Source organism: Schistocerca americana, chromosome 7, assembly GCF_021461395.2.
Source record: "Schistocerca americana isolate TAMUIC-IGC-003095 chromosome 7, iqSchAmer2.1, whole genome shotgun sequence".
NCBI classification, from domain to species: Eukaryota; Metazoa; Arthropoda; class Insecta; order Orthoptera; family Acrididae; genus Schistocerca; species Schistocerca americana.
This window is the reverse complement of record NC_060125.1, coordinates 118,642,544-118,663,840: the sequence shown is the minus strand read 5'-3', so window position 1 is coordinate 118,663,840 and position 21,297 is coordinate 118,642,544. Positions and strand designations below refer to the sequence as shown.

Below are 21,297 nucleotides of genomic sequence, written 5' to 3'. Positions count from 1 at the left end.
CAACGTGTGGTTCATGCACGATGGAGCTCCTGCACATTTCAGTCGAAGCGTTCGTACGCTTCTCAACAACAGATTCGGTGACCTATTGATTGGTAGAGGCGGACCAATTCCATGGCCTCCACGCTCTCCGGACCTCAACCCTCTTGACTTTCATTTATGGGGGCATTTGAAAGCTCTCGTCTACGCAACCCCGGTACCAAATGTAGAGACTCTTCGCGCTCGTATTGTGGAAGGCTGTGATACAATACGCCTTTCTCCAGGGCTGCATCAGCGCATCAGGGATTCCATGCGACGGAGGGTAGATGCATGTATCCTCGCTAACGGAGGACATTTTGAATATTTCCTGTAACAAAGTGTTTGAAGTCACGCTGATACGTTCTGTTGCTGTGTGTTTCCATTCCATGATTAGCGTGATTTTGAAGAGAAGTAATAAAATGAGCTCTAACATGGAAAGTGAGCGTTTCCGGACACATGTCCGCATAACATATTTTCTTTCTTTGTGAGTGAGGAATGTTTCCTGAAAGTTCGGCCGTACCTTTTTGTAACGCCCTGTATATGTGGAGGTCACAGCCACGGGTTTAGTAGTGTAGCACATAGTTTTATTGCGAGATGACTGCGGGGCCGTCAGCGGTGCATCAGGCCGGCGGGCCGTCAGCGCAGCGCGCAGGCGCAGAGCGTCCCCCGGCCCCCCTTCCCCCCTACCGACGCCGCGGTCCACGCGCGCCCCGCGTGACGTAGCCGGGCCAGGCCGCGCGCCGCCGGCGTCCACGTGCCGCCGGCCGGCCGCCGCCTCTATAAAGATGCCGTCGCGACGCCCCCGCCGACACACGCGGACACGCCACACGTCGCACACCTCCACAACCGTCGCCGGTAAGACGCCGCGCGCCGCCGCCGCCGCCGCTGCTGCGTCACGGCACAAGTCTTTGTGCCAAACATTTACTTGTCCCTGTTCCCACGCAAGCGTCGTGCCCTTGCAGCTATTGTTATTTTGCGTTTCCGAAAGTTGAAACTCGATGGGTTGTAATCGCTCTCCATTCCTTCTATTACACGCGTCGTCTTCCTCAAAAACACTATGTCACTATGTCCGTATCTTAAGGATCGAGCTTTCGAAGATGTTCACCATTTTCTGCTTCAGACGTACTGAATATCTTCGAAAGCTCGAGTTTTAAATCAGACATGACGCTACTTGTATGCCGATCAACTCAGACATTCTTGGTCGTGTCGGTCCAGCGGGTAGGGCGCTGGACACCGGCCCTGGCGGGATTTTTCTTCGTTCCATTTCTCTACATGACGGTGCGCGCTCCACTCAGCCTCCTATCAAACTGGGAAACTTTTCCGGGGGTAAAAGGCAGTGGGGGCGAAGGGCTCGCCACACTTCCCTCCTAATGCCCTAGCAGACGGAACGCTGCATTCTTCCTAAAGTCGGGTCAGAAGCCCGCTCACGGGTTGAGCGCCATCTACATTTATACTGCACAAGCTTCTGAACAGTATTTTAGTTTCCAGAATGAGTTTTTCACTCTGCAGCGTAGTGTGCGCTGGTATGAAACTTCCTGGCAGATTAAAACTGTGCGCCCGACCGAGACGAACTCGGGACCTTTGCTTTTCGCGGGCAAGTGCTCTACCAACTGAGCTACCCAAGCACGACTCATTCCCCGTCCTCACAGCTTGGGTAGCTCAGTCGGTAGAGCACTTGCCCGCGAAAGGCAAAGGTCCCGAGTTCGAGACTCGGTCCGGCACACAGTTTTAATCTCCCAGGAAGTTTCATATCAGCGCACACTCCGCTGCAGAATGAAAGTCTCATTCTGGAAACATCCTCCAGGCTGTGGTTAAGCCATGTCTCCGCAGTATCCTTTCTTTCATGAGTGCTAGTTCTGCAAGGTTCGCAGGAGAGCTTCTGTAAAGTTTGGAAGGTAGGAGACGAGATACTGCCAGAAGTAAGGCTGTGAGGACCGGGCGTGAGTCGTGCTTCGGTAGCTCAGATGGTAGAGCACTTGCCCGCGAAAGGCAAAGGTCCCGAGTTCGAGTCTCGGTCGGGCGCACGGTTTTAATCTGCCAGGAAGTTTCAGTATTTTAGTTGCAACAAGGTCCATAGCCCACAACTATTCTGCACTGGCAGTTATTGTTAGGATTGAACCACTTTTACTTTATACAGGCGAACCCGACCATGGCGTCGCAATTGCTAAGTAAGTACGCGAATTTGATATACGTTCTAATATCCTTCTCCCGCTTCTCTCTGTCCATCTCCTCCTGCCCCCTCCACCTTTCCCCTCTCTGTGTCCATAGACTCTCCTCGCCCTATTTGCACCTCCTCTTCCCCCCTCTCTCCGTCCTTGTTGAGCATTGTTGATGCCAACGAAACCTTGACTGGGAACTGAAGTCGCTGGGTATATCGATTGGGAGCATTGGTATACAGGGTACCACAGACCTCTCCTGCTTCTGCTACATCTGTAGTGACAGTAGCTGCAGTGACAGTATTTCGCATATTTTCTATCTACAAACAGGTCATATTACAAAGTCCACTCCATTCAGATTCCGTAGTACAATTCTAATCAAAAGCCGATAAGCCACAAACACAGTTTTCCTGTCTTCTGCGAAAACCGACTGCGAGGAAGAAATAACAGCGCATATCTGTGTATATAAAATTCAAATTGCTCTGAGCACTGTGGGACTTAACATCTGAGGTCATCAGTCCCTTAGAATGTCCGCAGCTCGTGGTCGTGCGGTAGCGTTCTCGCTTCCCACGCCCGGGTTCCCGGGTTCGATTCCCGGCGGAGTTAGGGATTTTCTCTGCCTCGTAATGACTGGGTGTTGTGTGCCGTCCTTAGGTTAGTTAGGTTTAAGTAGTTGTAAGTTCTAGGGAACTGATGACCATAGATGTTAAGTCCCATAGTGCTTAGAGCCATTTAGTCCCTTAGAACTTAGAACTACTTAAACCTAACTAATCTAAGGACAGAACACACATCCATGCCCGAGGCAGGATTCGAACCTGTGACCGTAGCGGTCTCGCGGTTCCAGACTGAAGCGCCTAGAAGCGCACGGCCACACCGGGCGGCCCTGTGTTCATAATTTTTGTTTACAATTGCCGGCCGCGGTAATCTCGCGGCTCTAGGGGTGCAGTCCGGAACTGCGCGACTGCTACGGTCGCAGGTTCGACTCCTGCCTCGGGCATGGATGTGTGTGATGTCCTTAGGTTAGTTAGGTTTAAGTAGTTGTAAGTTCTAGGGGACTGAAGACCACAGCTGTTAAGTCCCATAGTGCTCAGAGCCACTTGAACCATTTTGTTTACAATTATATGGGCTCTACTTGCACAAGGAGAAACAATATATAAATGGGAAAAACAATTTGTCTAATTAATTAAATACCGTGCTACCGTAGTTAAAACTGACTGCGAGAAAGGAAACGAACCTGACCATTTCCACAGTACCGTACAGCACAGCAACAGCATTTTCTTTCTTTCATTCCGTTTTAAAAGAAAACCTAAGCATTGTGGTTTAATAAATAAAAAAAAGCACTTATCTTATGCTCGTTTATTAGAATATCGTGCAAAAATCTGAAATAAGTCGGCCAAGAAATTTTAGAGATGTTAGAATGTTTAATATAAGTATATTAAATTTCTTGACCGACTTATTTCAAATTTTTACACGGTACTCCAATAAAAGTTTAGACGGGCATAAGATAAGTATTTTATTTTTTTAAAACAACATGCGCAGGTTTTCTGTTAAAACTGACTGCGAGAAATAAAATGCTGTTGCTGTGCTGTGGAAATGGTCAGGTACCTTTTCGTTCTCGCAGTCAGTTTTAACTACGATAGCAGGGCATCTAAATCATTAGGCAAATTGTTTCTCCCATATATATTGTTTCTTCTTGTACACGTGGAGCCTATATAATTTTAACCAAAAATGAAAAATAATATATATGAAAAATATACAGGGTGTACATAAAGTTCGGTAACGCTTTCAATTATTTATTGCACAAGAACCAAACATTGTAGAGATATCATTCATATGTCATTTTGAAGAGAAACCCTGAAAGCTTTTTTTAAATGTATACCGCCACAGCATAGTTTGGTAATTTGCCGATAGTCAGCGCTAGTCGCATACATGGCGTGTTTAGGTCCTGAGCGAGCGTTCTGTGTGTTGGAGTTTACTGTTTCATGAAATGGCTTCCCCGATTACCAGATCTCGCTCCGTGTGACTTTTTTCTGCGGGGACACACCAAAGATCTGGTATATGTACCGCCTCTACCACGTGATGTAGCAGAGCTCCGGGAGAGAATACGGGAAGCGACTGCCACAGTCGATTATGCCATGCTGGGACGGGTATGGCAAGAATTCGATTACCGTATTAACGTCTGCCGGGTCACTCAAGGTTCGCATATCGAATGCAAAAAAAAAACTTTCAGAGTTTCTCTTCAAAATGCAATATGTAAGACATCTGTACAATGTTTAGTTATGTGAAATAAATAACTGAAAGTGTTCCCGGACTTTATGTACACCCTGTATAGCTTATGTCCGTCAGAACATTTATTAGAATGTCATGTAAAACTCTGGAGTAAACTGGTCAATAATTTTGATGTTATTGCAAACAATGTTGTACATAAAAAAGCGCTCAAGTAGGTGTTTTTACAATCGCGTTTTCGAATGGAACATTAGGTCAAAATTTCAAAGCATTCGGTGAAAACTTTCGGAGATTTATAACATTCTGAACAAAGGAATATTTATACTTGTATTCGTACACGTAGATTGTTCATTGCTACGTATTTTCGGTGATTTAGCCACTCCCAAGATTAATGTATAACCGATTAAACGCACATACTTCTGTAGCTCTGTTCCGCTACGTCGGTGCTGGCAGGGGTTATCGTAGACACATGAAAACATTTGGATAAACGGGGCAAAACATTTGCTGGGCAGCTTGGGAGATTATCAATACTCATCGCCTCTGTCAACAATAGATGAGACTAGCGTAAGGCTTGTGTGCGTATCAGGGTGAGGCATTTTACGACGACCGTAATAAAATTTCTGTGTAAGATCGGCCACAAGCGCACGTGAATTTAACTTCTACTCAACCCTTGAAGACCTGCGATCCTTAAAGTGTACCTTTCTGAGTCTCATTTATGATGATGATGCAAACTTTCAAAGCGGGCTGGAATCATGCGATTTCTTAGCGGCAAAAATAAAGAATACTTGGCTCATAGTCAACGTACTTACCTGCGTTACACAATTTAGTCCACTCCGCTTCTAAAATTATGTAACGTAGTTTAGTATGTTGGCTGTAACCCAAGTACCTGTGCATGCGTTTACCTAACACGGCCGAAACTATAAGCCTGTGAAAAATACAAAACAAAAGACTGGCTTAACACAAAGAACCACAGCCATTACGGCAGGCTAATGTACGTGGCGGGGAGTACATTGTACGAATATTATCGATTGGCTTTCCTATTCCATTCGCTTGCTTTTATCTTACTGCCATCGACCCTACGCGAGTTATACAATGGTGGCAGCATGACAGACACTCAAAATTCTTCGAATACGGCTCCTCTAAACTAGCTCAAATGGGCATCGCAGGACGATAATATAACGTTCTTTTCGCGAAATACTGTTGAGAAAGTTTAGACAAGAGGTATTTGCAGCTGACTGCACAACGATTCTACTGTTTCCTACTTATATTTCGGGTACCGACCGCGAAGACAATATAAGAGAAATCAAGGTTTGTACTAAGTGGAGTAGGAAAGGAAATGACTAGTAGTGGTACGTAGTGCGCTCTATCATACGTCATACGGTGGTGTGCGGAGTATGTACGAAGTAGATCTGGATGAAGTCTTCGCTTTTCCTAATTCTGATTTTAAGTGATCGTCCCACTTCACATCGTTTCTCTGTATTGGCCATGAACACATACAAAGTGACGAACTGGAGATGTTCACCACTAATCTTATAATCAGATACAATCGGGTTCTTCCTCTTTGTTTCAGGCACTATCTTACAAGTATTCACATTTAAAGTGCGTAACGTGCCAGGTTAGCCGAGAGCGCTAATGCTCTGCTTCCTGGACTCGGGTAGGCGCGCCAGCCCCGGATGGCACCCGCCTTGCGGATTAACGACGAGGGCCCGTGTGCAGACCAGCCTGGATGTGGTTTTTAGGCGTTTTCCACATTCCACTAGGTGAAAACTGGGCTGGTCCCCACGTTCCGCCTCAGTTACACGACTTGCAGACATTTGAAAACCGCACTATTTCATAGTCTACATTAGACTCAGACATTCGGGATACGGGGTGGCGACAGGAAGGGCATCCAGCTACCCTTCTGATCCTAACATCATCAAACCCATAGTAACAAGGTCGACCCCGCGTTGAAGTGGGACAAAGGCCCAAAGAAAATGATGATGATGATGATTCGCACTTCAAGTGCAGATTTTGTCCACGCCCTTCCGCAGCTTTTTATGACCGTCCAGCAACGATACTTCCTTGCATCGTCAGCACCCTGCCTGATTTATTGTATATGTACGTTGAGAACTTGAGTGACCTTATTACACTTCCTTGATATTACTTGTGTTTTTGTGGAACATTCGCCACAGATCAGTGCAAAACCATTATGTGCTTGTCAGTGTTTCCCGTTTCCGCCCGTCTTCATTTCTCTACCCTGCGACTCTGAATAGCTTTTATTTTTTTTATTTTTAATACTACTTCACCCATTTATAATAGGTTTTGCCATCACATGACCAAGAAAACACAAAATTCTAGAGTGATGATTTCTAATCTATATGAAGACTGAACTCACTTCGTCTGAAACTCAGTTTCATGACTGAATATTACAGGGATGTTTGCTGGGAAATCTCACATCAAGTGCAAATGCGTTCACCGCTTCCCGAGCTAATTGTTTCTCTTGTGCCCCAACAGAGGATAACGCGTGATATTACCGCACGCTCTGATTCCGGCGTTAGTAGGCTGTACAACGTGGCAGGTAAACTTCCTCAGTTAAAGTCGGAAACTACGAAGCTCTTACATCCTGAAATGGCAATACATCGCCTAACAGCTCTGCCTCAGTATTTATTTACACGCAGGATTTTCGTGTCTTCACTGGTGATGTCAGAGAAACGTAGTGAAAATCTACCGAGAGCTCTTCGTTCTTAAGAACGTTCTCTACGTAACGTGATTTTTTCGTTTCTTCGTTGGCTCCAAATAAATCTCAGCAATTTAATCTTGGTAGCGGCGGTAAAAACTTAGTAGACACGCGGAAATAATGCCCGGGTCTAACCAAATCAGCACGTGCGGTCTTACGGGTAGAAGTTGGCTCTCCAAAGGCGACAGGAAGAAAACTTCGAATATAAGTTTCCTTGCCTTCCACGTAGTGCGTTGTGCACGTGGCTTGCAACCGTACCACGAGATCCTTTATTTATTTATCTAGCTGCTTTGAACTTCATAAACAATACGGTCATACAGATCAGAAAACAGAATCGAAATGGCTTTGGTAAGTTTTCTAACTGCGATGACCTTCCTTCTAACGCACTTTATTACTCCTGTGCTATACATATGTATGGAACAACGAAATGGATGAAGATTCAGAAAGGGGTCCGGCAAGGCTGCATACTGTCACCGTACTTATTCAATCTGTATGCAGAACATGTTATGAGGAATGCGAGGCTAGATGAAGGAGAAACAGGAATTAAAATAGCTGGAATGAATGTAAACAACCTCAGGTACGCGGATGATACGATCCTGTTGGCAGAAAGTGAAGAAGAATTGGGAACACTCTTACTGAAGGTGAAAGACGAAAGTGAAAAGCCGGTCTTATGCTGAATGTGAAGAAAACGAAAATTATGGCAACTACACCTACCAATTCGTGGGATATAGCAGGAGAAACCATGGAGGTAGTGACCACATTCAGTTATCTCGGTTCCCAGAACTCTGCTGATGGCGACTGCAGCCATGAAATCCGGAGACGCCTGTTGCTCGGTAGACAGGCGATGTCAAACCTTGACAAGGTTATAAGGTCCAGAGATATAACACTAGCAACAAAGATGCGTATTGCGAGGGCTATGGTCTTTCCAGTTGTGATGTACGGATTTGAGACCTGGACCATTAGAAAGGCTGAACGGCGAAGAATTGACTCCTTCGAATTGTGGTGTTGGAGGAAACTTCTTAGAGTTCCATGGACTGCAAAGAGAACCAACAGATCAATATTGGAGCAAATTAAACCAGATTTCTCCCTGGAAGGTCTAATGTTAAAACAAAAGCTGACCTACTTTGGACACACAATGCGAAGGCATGCCTCGCTGGAAAAAACATTAATGCTGGGGAAGATTGAAGGAACTAGAAGAAGAGGACGTCAGAGGATGAGATGGATCGATGGCATCACAGAAGCAATGTGTTCCAACCTGGAAGGTCTACGGGAGAAAGTGCAAGAGAGGAAAAAGTGACGTGATTTGGTTCATGGGGTCTCGAAGAGTCGGAACCGACTAAACGAATAGAGAGAGAGAGAGATACATTGAAAATTTTACAAAAAATAATTGCTCGCTTTCGATCTCCAGCGTGGAGGGAAATCAGAAGCAGTACTGACTCTCAACATCGTTAGTGGAATTACAAACTGCACGTCTGCTCGCGAATCGCAAGGACGGACAATGGCCTTATCAAGCTCTGGCCGCTGAGTGACTTAGTTAGAACATTCTGTTTACAGGAAGCCTGCTCACACTGACACGTATCTGCGAGCTGATAGTTGTCACCATCCAGCTCAGCGTGAAGAGTACTTCGTACCTTGGTTCACAGGTATCTCAGACCCTGAAAGTTAGGCAGCTGAGCTATCACATCTCGAAGTTACCTTTCGTCAGAATGGTTATAGTGAGAGGCAGATGAAACGTGCGTTGCGCTATCAGCCTTCTGTGCAACGGGTGAGTGACGATAGCAACGAAGTGGCACCTAAATCTACGGCCTTTTTGCCTTACGCAGGAAGCATTTCCAACAGGATTGGCCGTATTTTGCGGAAATATGATGTGCAATGTGTTTTTCGACCACCTTCTACAATTAAGGCCCTGTTGGCGTCCGTAAAAGATGATCTTGGTTTGCGTAAGGCTGGTGTCTTTCCTTGTAGTTGTGGCATGTCATATATTGGACAGACAATCAGGACTGTGGAAGACCGGTGTGATGAACATAAGCGTCACACACGCTTACAACAGCCGAGAAAATCCGCTGTTTGCAGAACATTGCCTTGACACCGGTCATCCTATGGAATACAGCAACACGCAGATTCTGGCTTGCAAATCCATCTATTGGGATAGTGTTATTAAGGAAGCTGTTGAAACAAAACTATCAAGCAACCTTATAAACAGAGATGGCGGATTTTGTTTAAATGCTGCTTGGAATCCGGCTCTGTGTCTCATCAAAAAACAGAGGGACAGAATTAGTGCTACCTCACCTGTTAATAGTTACTATCGATATTTCTGATGTTGGTTATCTTTGGTTGTGTGTTGACTCTGCGGTTACTTGTTTTCTGTGTGGTATCTTCCTTGTTTCTCCTCTGAACCGAGGTGTTAAATTCCCTTGCACATTGCTTCCTCATTGCAGTTGTGCCTTGAGAATGGCAGGGTGTGCTACTGTCGAAATATCGGCGGTGGTCGACGACGTTACCCGGCAGAAAAACCGGTAAGTTATTTGAACAAGTCTACAGTTATTTGAATGTGTTCGTCAGTAAGCGAATTGGCGCATTTGGGGAACTGAGATCGAGATCGAGAAGTCTCTTCACCCTCAACGGGTGACTGTGTGGGGTGCGGTGTCCAGTCACTGAATAATCGGTGCAATATTCCTTGTTGGCACGGTGACTACCGAACGGTGCGTGAAGGTTTTGGAAGATGATTTCATCCCCATTATCCAAAGTGACTCTGATTTCGACGCGAATCACGCAAGACGGAGCTCGACCCCATCGAAGCAGGTTCAAATGGTTCAAATGGCTCTGAGCACTATGGGACTTAACATCTGAGGTCATCAGTCCCCTATAACTTAGAACTACTTAAACCTAACTAACCTAAGTACATCACACACATCCATGCCCGAGGCAGGATTCGCGACCGTGGCCCATCGAAGCAGGAGAGTGTTTGCTGCACTGGAGGAGCACTTTGGGGACCGCATTCTGGCTCTGGGGTACGCAGGCATGCACCGCGATTGGCCGTCATATTCTACGGATCTGAACACATGCGACTCCTTTTTGTGGGGTTATATTAAAGACAAGGTGTACAGCAATAACCCCAAAACCACTGCTGAGCTGAAAACAGCTATTCAGGAGGTCATCGACGACATCGACTTTCCGACACTTCAGTGGGTCGTGCAGAATTTTGCTATCCCTCTGCGCCACATCATCGTCAATGATGGCATGCGTATCGAATATGTCATAACCTAAATCCGAACATGCTAAGTTTGTTTCACGCAAAAGTAATTCATATTTTGACAAAATTGAATTCAATAGAGCTTTCTACATCATCTACTGATTATTACTACAATGACTTTACAAAATACGTATGGTATGTCTTATGTCTTATCAATGGGCAACATCGATAGTTGATATTTCGTCTTTAACGTCGATGTTACGAAGTTTCATAGATTTCAGTATCGATACTGAAATATCGATGATTACAATCCCAATGAGTATGTTTTCAAAACAAACGCTGACAATCGAACATTCCAGACTTTTACACGAAGCACTGTCTTCTCGGCTGGGTCTGGAAGCAGCTACGTCAGACGGTCATATACCACACCGCACAATCGAGACTATGGCGGCGACCATGGTTACCAGCGTAATACGTCATCAGATTAGCGACACCCATGCTCTACTCGGAGAAATATGAAACAAATTTTAAGCAAAAAAAAAAAAAAAAAATCACTGTGAACATTCACTTTCCTGTTTGTGTCAAGACACTCTACTGCCAAGTTTTGCGGAAGATCGACAATAATCGTACAATGGAAATCAATTTTTTTGCAACGACATTACTAGTCAAAAACTATCGCGTTTTTACACTATTCGACACATGTCGCCACGCGAGTCAAGTCTCAGCGCATCGACAGACGGCAGAATAAATGTATATTACTGAAGTGGCATTCTGTTGATAGTGAAATTCAAAACTGTAGACATGTTATGTTATAGTCTAGTACAATACCTGTACTAGTATTGGGAGCATTAACTAACTCGATGCCAGTTCTTCCTGAGTCTCTCAACGTAGATTTACAGACGGCACTACTACACACTCTGTTGATTTCTTGTTCGGAGATACATGTATTAAGCAAAAGCTAACGTGCCAACGTGTTTGCCCATTGATACGATATGAGATATACCATACGTATTTTATGAAGTCGTTGTATTAATAGTCAGTAGATGATGTAGAAAGCTCTATAGAATTCCACTTTGTCACTTAAAATATGAGTATCTTTTGCATGAAACAAACATGTGGATCTTCTGTTTTACAGACTGTCCATAATGCCTTGTTATAAAATCGACCACACCATGATAAATGCAAGCGCGGTGACATGACAGTTGTAAATTGTCGTAGCTGTGTTGGGAAAGTACCGGAGCTATAAGCGCTAATAGAAAGCACTCATGCTCAGATTGTTATAGGCATTGAAAGCTCGCTAAAGCCGCATGTAAGCTCAGCCGAAATTTTTGGGAAGTACGGAACGGTGTTCGGAAACGATGGGTTAAACACGGTTGGCGATGGCGTATTTGTTGCTGTCAGAAGTAGTTTATCTTGTCGCGAAACCCAAGTAGATAGTTCTTGTGAATCATTATGAGCAGAGGTCATTGTTAGCAACTGAAATAATAATTGTATCCTTTTACCGACCTCCCAATTCAGATGATACAGCTTCTGAAAGGTTCAAAGAACACTTGAGTTTGATTTCAAACACGTACCCGACTCATACGATTATAGTTGGTGGTGACTTTAATTTACCCTCGATACGATGGCGAAGATTTATGTTTCATTCCGGATTTACGCATAAAATATCATCGTAAATTGTGCTAAACGCATTCTCTGAAAATTTCGAGTAGCTATTTCATGAGCCCACGCGAATTGTAAACGGTTGTGAAAACACACTTGACCTCATAGCAACAAATAATCCTGAGTTAACAACGAGAATCTAAACCGATATAGGTATTAGTGAACACAGAGTTGTCGTCGCGAGATTGAATATTGTAACCTCAAATCCTCCAAAAATAAACTAAAAATGGTTCTAATGGCTCTGAGCTCTATGGGACTCAACTGCTGAGGTCATTAGTCCCCTAGAACTTAGAACTAGTTAAACCTAACTAACCTAAGGACATCACAAACATCCATGCCCGAGGCAGGATTCGAACCTGCGACCGTAGCGGTCTTGCGGTTCCAGACTGCAGCGCCTTTAACCGCACGGCCACTTCGGCCGGCAATAAACTAAAAATACCTATTCAAAAAGCAGATCAAAATTCGCTTGACGCCTACCTGAGAGACAATCTCAATTCCTTCCAAATTAATAACACAAGTGTAGACCAGATGTGGCGAATTCAAAGAAATAGTATCGGCAGCAAATGAGAGATTTATACCATATAAATTAACGAAGGACGGAGCTGATCCTCCTTGGTACACAAAACGGGTCAGAACAATGTTGCAGAAACAACGAAACAAACATGCCAAATTTAAACAGACACAGAATCCCCAAGATTGTCGATCTTTTACAGAAGCTCGAAATTTAGAGCGGACTTCAATGCGAAATGCTTATAACAGTTTCCACAACGAAACTTTGTCTCGAAACCTGGCAGAATATCCAAAGAGATTCTGGTCGTATGAGAAGTATGTTAGCGGCAAGAAACAATCAATGCCTTCTCTGCGCGATAGCAATGGAGATACTATCGAAGACAGTGCTGCCGAAGCAGAGTTGCTAACCACAGCCTTTCGAAATTCCTTCCCAAAAGAAGACGAAGTAAATATTCCAGAATTCGAATCAAGAACAGCTGCCAACATGAGTAACGTAGAAGTAAATATCCTCGGAGTACTGAAGCAACTTAAATCAATAAAATCAAGTCTTCTAGTCCAGAATGTATACCAATTAGTTTTCTTTCAGAGTATGCTGGTGCATTAGCTCAATAGTTAACAATCATATACAACCGTTCGCTCGATGAAATATCCATACCCAAAGACTGGAAAGATGCACAGATCATACCAATATTCAAGAAAGGTAGTAGGAGTAATCCACTAAATTACAGGCCCATATCGTCAACGTCGATATGGAACAGGATTTCGGAACATTAGTGTGTTCGAACATTATCAATTATTTCGAAGAAAACGATCTATTGACACTCAGTCAACATGGATCTAGAAAACATCGTTCTTGTGAAACACAACTAGCTCTTTACTCCCATGAAGTGTTGAGTGCTACTGACAAGGGATTTCAGATCGATTCCGTATTTCTGAATTCCCGGAAGGCCTTTGAGACTACCACACAAGCGGCTTGTAGTGAAATTGTTTGCTTATGGAATATCGTCTCAGTTATATGACTGGATTTCCTGTCAGAGTGGTCACAGTTTTTAGTACTCGACGGAAAGTCATCGAGTAAAACAGACGTGATTTCTGGCGTTCCCAAGGCAGTGTTATAGGCGGGCGTTTGCTGTTCCTTATCTGTATAAACGATTTTGGAGACAATCTGTGCAGCCGTCTTAGATTTTTTGCAGATGACACTGCCGTTTATCGACTAATAACGTCATCAGAAGGTCAAAACAAATTGCAAAATGATTTAGAAAAGATATGTGAATGGTGCGAAAATTGACAGTTGACCCTAAATAACGAAAAGTGTGAGATCACCCACATGAGTGCTAAAAGGAATTCGTTAAACTAAGGTTACACGATAAATCAGTATAATCTAAAGGCCGTAAATTCAACAAAATACCTAGGAACTACAATTACGAGCCGGCCTCGAAAGCCGAGCGGTTCTAGGCGCTTCAGTCCGGAACCACACGGCCGCTACGGTCTCAGGTTCCAATCCTGCCTCGGATGTGTGTGATGTCCTTAGGTTAGAAAGTTTTAAGTTCTTCTAAGTTGAGGGACTGATGACCTCAGATCTTAAGTCCCATAGTGAGTAGAGCCATTTGAACCATTTTTTACAATTACCATTTTTTACATTTACGAACAACTTAAATTGGAAGGGAGACATAAAAAATGTTGTGGTGAATGCTAACCAAAGACCGCGTTTTATTGGTGTGGGATCCTTACCAGATAGGACTGACGGAGTATATCGAGAAAGTTCAAAGAAGGGCAGCACGTTTTGTATTATCGCGAAATATGGGAGAGAGTGTCACTGAAATGATACTGAATTTGAGCTGAACATCATTTAAAAAAGGCGTTTTTCGTTGCGACGGAATCTTGTCACTAAATTCCAGTCAGCTACTTTCTTTTCCGAATGCGAAAATATTTTGCTGACGCCGACCTACATAGGGAGAAACGATCACCACGAAAAAATAAGGGAAATAAGAGCACGTACGGAAAGTTATAGGTGTTCATTCTTTCCGCGCGCTATACGAGACTGGTATAATAGAGAATTGTGAAGGTGTTTCGATGAACCCTCTGCCAGGCACTTAAATGTGGTTTGCAGAGTATCCATGTAGATGTAGATGTAGACTGCATCACTTTTACAATATGCGCGTAACCCCTGACAAGAGTGCTTACACATAATAATAATTAACTCGTTTACTAAGTTCATTCGGTTTCTAGATAAATATTATGCATTTACGAGCGGTTTCATGCCAGTTATACTTCTTACTAAGTATATTATAACGTTGAGATGTAATCATAAAGTTACGATCATAAATCTTTCGTACGACATTTAGTAACACAGCAAAAAGTTTCATTTTATAGTAGAATTCATTTTTGTTGGTTACAAGTGAATATTTATAATACGCATATATGTGCAACGATAAAGAACTAAATCGACTTCACGGTGCTCGAGACTAGCAGTATATGGCGCGGGATAATTTGCACCTTTTTGCCAAATTCTGTCTAATATTTCATTTACGGCAATTACTTTTTTAACAGAACAGTGGCAGTTACTTACCAATAAATTTCGTTGGAGAGTATACGTGTAGTGAAGCTGAATCGGCATGGATGTGTCTACACGACGATCGACGACGGATTTTTCTCTGGTATTCAAATTATAGAAAGTACAAAGTTTCCAACCTATGTGTTTACGAGGCTCCATGAATTAGTCGTCTATCTGTGCGTCCATAACGTCAGGAGCCTGACGCTACTCATTTATTCCTTATTGTCTATACTTGTTAATGTATTAGTAATGCTGTAACCATCAGCTGTAATATGAGATACTGTACAGTAGCGAAGGTACGTCAATTGTTACGTTCCTCTATGCAATCTCGAATGCATATTACGGTAGCGTGCGTATTGTGATTAAAACATAAACCTCCAATGCTTACTGTCAACGAGTACGAGCGATACATCGAAGAACTGGTCTGGAATCCCTGTATCGCCGCGAAAAGGACGTGGTGCGGTTTCCTTGGGCCTCTTGCAGACGACGGAAGGCCGTGTGTCTCACCATAGTGGACGGCTTCCCGCTTCCTTCTATAGCACCACAACTGAAAAGTTTCGAAAAAATGTTCAAATGTGTGTGAAATCTTATGGGACTTAACTGCTAAGGTCATCAGTCCCTAATCTTACACACTACTGAACCTAAATTATCCTAAGGACAAAAACAAACACCCATGCCCGGGGGAGGACTCGAACCTCCGCCAGGACCAGTCGCACAGTCCATGACTGCAGTGCCACAGACCGCTCGGCTAATCCCGCGCGGCCAAAAGTTTTTACTCTCGTCTTCTCTGGTTTCTCCACAGTCCATTATAATACTACCATATAACGAATTCTGTGTTTCAGACGCACATTCTCAATAATTTCTTCCCTAAATTGAAGCCAATGTTTGGTAATAGTAGAGCTCTTGGCGAGGAATGTGCTCTTTGCCCGTCCTTGTCTGCTTTTGATGACCATCTCGCTTCGTCCGTCATACGTCGTTTCGTTTCCGATGTAGCAGAAATCTTTCACTTCGTCTACTTCACGCTCACCAATTTTTATGTGAATTGTGTCGCTTAATTCATTTCTGCTACTCCTCATTACTTTCTTCAGTTTCACCTCGCATTCTACCCTCATTAGACTTTTAATCCTATCATCTGAGGGTAGTAATGTCATCTGCGAATCTGATCGTTGATATCGCCTCACCCTGAATCTTAATCTCACTCTTTAAATCTTCCTTTTCTTTCAGTCATTGTTTCGTCGATGTGGAGGCTGAACACTAAGAGCGAAAGACAGCACAACAGTCTAACGCCATTTGTAATCCAAACACTTCGTTCTTAGTCTTCCACTGTTACCGTTCCCTTTTGGTTCTTGTTCGTATCGTATATTGTTCGTCTTTTGCTGTAGGTTACTCATGTTTTTTAACAGTATTTAGAACATTTCGCAACATGTCGAACCCTTTTTCTAGGTGACTGTTCCTTTGAAGGTGCTCAATGTTTCTTATGACATTCTTCCATTTCCAAGCACAACGTCAGGGCCGCCTCTCTGGTGCCTTACCTTTCTTATAGCCAGACTGATCATCGTCTAACAATTCCTCAGTTTTCTTTTCGACTCTTCTCCATACTCGCCTTGGACAGAGTGAAATGGGAGCCTTCAGAGGCAGGCAGCGAGCTGCTTGGCGTTAGTGGTGCGCTTTTCGCGTTTAATTTCGGAACACATTGTCAGGTCAGCAGCTTTGTAGTTTCTGACCGCCATTTGTCGTTAGTGTACAGTATAGTAAACGATTTTTTGTGGATGTCGGATGATTGAAGAAACTGTGACTATATATGAGTAAGTATTAGAGAGTTTCGCTAGTACTGCCTGACTGTTCCATACCTGCCTATGCAAGCAAATAAAAAAAGGCTGAAACCTGGAATCAAATATTTAGATTATATAACACAGATTTTTGACACACTGCCATCACAGGAGAAGAAAATGATCGAAACTTACTTTTCTTATTTTTTATTAATCTTTGGCAAGATATTTACAATACACACGTGTATATAGGCTGTACAGGCTACCGCAGTTACTTCCGTGGTAACTGATAACAGCAACTTACAAATTTCCTTCCTCAATCTGTACAGTTTCCATGACTTAAACTAGAGAATATCGCCATTCGCGTTCTCCAGTACTGCTAACGAAGTAGACCACTAAATTATTTGCGATAGTTTTCTCTGCAATCGATCTGCAGTTTGTAACCGAGTAGATCCTCGTATGTTTAAAACCATCGCACTGTTAACTGTCTTCGAATTTTACTCCGTGTTGAGCACGAACGAAACTGTGAAGCGCAACACACCACTTAGATGTTTTGCATACAGGATGGAGCCACTGAAAGGTTGGTGAATATCCGTCCGTTATTGGATATCAGTCCAAATGTACATTCAATAGGACGACTTGCTCTACGCAGTCGGTTATTCAACATTCTCTTTTCCATACATACAGGTGTTCTACAAAATGGATGCATGTAATTTCAGGACAAAGAGGACACCTGCGACAACAACAAAAATGGCATCTCTGGCTTTGTGGTACCTGTCAATGGCCGTGGGTAAGGTACATCAGCTGTTTCGTTTAGTATTTTTTACCCAGGAGCCGAGTTCACGGAATGAGGAGAGTCATGACGTCTGTTCCATATTATGCATTTCTTCGCAATTACAACACCTGCAGCTAGCACTGCTACCCCCTCTTCGAGGAACACGTTGTGACTGTATGGTTCTCCAGCAACACACCGTCAGGCTGTAGCTCCGCTACTACGTAAGGGACTAGGGCTCTGTGCACCCTAGCCGGCCGGTGTGGCCGAGCGGTTCTAGGCGCTTCAGTCTGAAATCGCGCGACCACTACGATCGCAGGTTCGAATCCTGCCTCGGGCATGGATGTTTGTGATGTCCTTAGGTTAGTTAGGTTTAAGTAGTTCTAAGTTCTAGTGGACTGATGACCTCATATGTTAAGTCCCATAGTGCGCAGAGCCATTTGAACCATTTGAATCTGTGCGCCCTAGACGGCTGCGGGAAGCTGTCCACTGTGCAAAGACGCAGGGCCTCCCGTCGTCCAGAAGAGGCCTAAGAAAACCCCGCTTTGTGCATTCTGCGGCAGTGCAGGGAATCGAGACCAGTTCTTCCATGTGCCGCTCATACTTGTAGACAGTAAGCATCGGAGGTTTGTATTTTAATCACAATAAGCACGCTACCGTAATGCGTATTCGAGACTGCACTCACGAGTACATCGTTAGCGTAGACTAACACGGTGACTGATCAAGGAAAGCATTGAGAGAGAGCCGGCAGGGCAGTCTGCGAGAGAACGTGTTACACCGCCGCCGCAAGTAGGCCGTCACACGCTGTGCAGTGGCCGACCTTGCCGCGAGGCCACGGAGGCAGTTCGTGTGAGACCGACAGTAGTTACAGGGGAATGGTCGGACCTGTCCTGTAGAAATTTGTGCTGATTTCGTCCCCACCGTTAGTCAACTTTGAAAAACGTCTCTAAGAAAAAAATTATAGCTTGCAGCACGAACTGGAAGTCATTAAAAAGTTGTGAAATACGACATTTTTCGCTTGGTTTGCGCATCTGAAACTGCCTAATACACGCACAGCTCATGATTCTCTCGCTACGATACCCAGCGCATTCTACGGACAAGGCGGCGTCGACTACGCGCCGCTCTTTTGTCACATCGATGCGAGCGCTGATTGGCTAACTGAAACAGATCCAAAAATGACTAAATATTCTTAGAGAAATATAACTTACTTACTTTCTATGACTTCCTTCCCAAAATGATATGGAGTATGTGCACATGATTACGGAATTTCCAAAAACGTCGGCATTAATTTTAGTATTTCCAGCTTTTGCGAAAATGTGAAATATGCATACAATATTCTAAATATACATTTGTGTGCTCCAAGAACATAAATCAGGTACTAGAATTGATCTACATCTACATCTCCATCGATACTCCAAAGTCCAATTTACGGCGCGTGGCGGAGGGTATCCCATACCACTGCTCGTCATTTCCTTTTGTGTTTCACTCGCAAATAGAACGAGGGAAAAGTGACTGCCTGTATGCCTCAGTATGAGCCCTAATTTCCCGTATCTTATCTTCATGGTCCTTACGGGCAAAGTATGTTGGCCGCAGAAGAATCGATCGCCAGTCAGCTTCAAATGCCGGTTCTCTAAATTTTCTCCAAAGTGTTTCTCGAAAAGAACGTCACCTTCCCACCAGGGATTTCCAGCGGAGTTCCTGAAGCTTCTCTGTAACACTTGCGCGTTGTTCGAGCCTACCAAGAACAGCTGCAGCAGCCCGCCTCTGAACTGGTTCGATGTCTTCCATCAAAACGATGGGGTACCATTCCCAAACATTCGAGCAGTACTCAAGAATAGGTCGCACTAGCGTCTTATATGCGCTCTCCTTTACAGAGGAACCACACTTTCCTAGAGTTCTCCCAGTAAACCGACCATTTGCCTTTCCTACCACAATCCTCGCATACTCATTCCACTTCACATCGCTTTGCACCGTTACGCCCAGATATTTAAAAGACGTGACTGTGTCGAGCAGGACACCGCTACTGCTGTATCCGAACATTACTCGTTTGATTTTCCTACTCATCCGCATTGACTTCCATTTCTGTACATTTAGAGCTAGCCGCCGTTCACCACAAAAACTAAAAATTTTGTCTAAGTCATTGTTTCACCGTCTTCCTTTAGTGTACCTGATAAGTCTGTCAATAACAGACTGACTTCGACATTTTTATAGAAAACTGGTCCATAGTGAGGAATGAGTCCCATGTAATACCGGTATATTTTGAAAAGTACGTGGCATATTTAATCCGACTTTGGAACCGAGGAGGAAAAAAAAAAAAATGTGCTAGTGCCTGGAACTTGAGAATACCGTCATGTAAGTAGACGGAAATTGCTATGATCTGTCCGCTGTAGTTTTCCGTGGTCTGTTCTGTACAATGCATTCCGCTGACTCAAAAATACTCTGTCTACCGGTTGAGGTACATTCGTCGAGTCAAACAGAATCGGAAGTACCTGTACATATTTGTCAGTGTGCGTACGAAACACGACTGCTAATGGTTCGGAATTTTTATGACGTAACCAAGAATCGAGAAGGAGAAGGGCATGGTTTCACGAAATTGAAGGAACGCTCACCATGAAAAATGTAAAATCTTCCTTTCCCATTTTTCCAGACTTCGATGTATGTGCCACAAGTCTTTCTGTGCACACCATTGATGTGTTCACACGTAGTGCTAAGTTTCCGGTCGATTCTTGAAGACAAATGACGTAGGTAGCAATTGCACGCAAGATTCACGAAAACCAGAGATATTATTGTAACAACCACCTTAGTCCGCCCATTTTGTCTTACGTGATTTTTTTTAAATTTATTTTGCAGCCAGTGAGTTTTCAGTTTGTAATGATTACTTCTGTCATTCCTAACTACATGTCTTCACTATTACAACGTTCGTCTGGAAGTTAACCACCATTCAGTCACGGATCTACGATATTTGCGAACCGGGGCAAAAACTCGATAGTGGCGCCCCCACCATCCCCCCTCCCCATTCTCCCCCAATCGTTTGAGACACGACATGAAAAAGACAAATCGATTTTTCAAACATATGTTCATTTTGTAGCGCACATCTTTCTGAAGAGTTGGATATATACAACATATATCTTCGAAAAAATATAAGACATGTTATTTGGCATTGAGTGTGCCAAAGTGCAGTGCCACGCTTCTTCACACAGCATTCTTCTATCGCACTTCACTATACTTCGCGCTGTGGAGATCAGATGTGTATATTTTGTAATGTAAGCCATCAAACCTATATTCAGAACAGTGGGAATTAAAATGTCCTGTCATGCGTCTCCTGCTCCTAAACGGCTGGTGTGACATCGTACCCTCCGCCGCCCCCCCCCCCCCCCCCAATCCCTTAAAAAAAGCTAACAGTTAGTACTGGGTGGGATTGTGACCGGAATAATAAGAAATTTTCAGAAAATTTGTACTCTTTATTGCATATAAGCTAATAACTTTGTCTTTTGTGTGACATAAAATTAACTGTAGGAAACATTAAACCAGTAAAGACAAGAGGCAAGCAAGACACTACCCATTTCTTCAGTCATTAAGGTCCAGCTTTTTTTTCTCTGTAATCTTGCTACACTTTTACACTGTGTGATTTCCTTTCTGCGAAAGAACCTACTACCCCACAAAAGTTCGTCCAACGTTTTGCTACATAAAAAAATCGAAATTTCGTTGTCTGACACTGAAAAAG

General features: G+C 43.8%; 1 protein-coding gene across 1 annotated transcript in view; it reads left to right on the top strand.

Moving 5' to 3' along the window:
• Positions 1-748: 748 nt before the first annotated feature.
• Positions 749-21,297, top strand: part of LOC124622583 (juvenile hormone esterase-like) — a 167,295-nt gene continuing 146,746 nt past the window's right edge. Inside the window, exon 1 of the mRNA XM_047148331.1 lies at positions 749-870. The gene's annotated coding sequence lies outside the window, so the exon portion shown is untranslated. The remainder of the gene's footprint in view (positions 871-21,297) is intronic.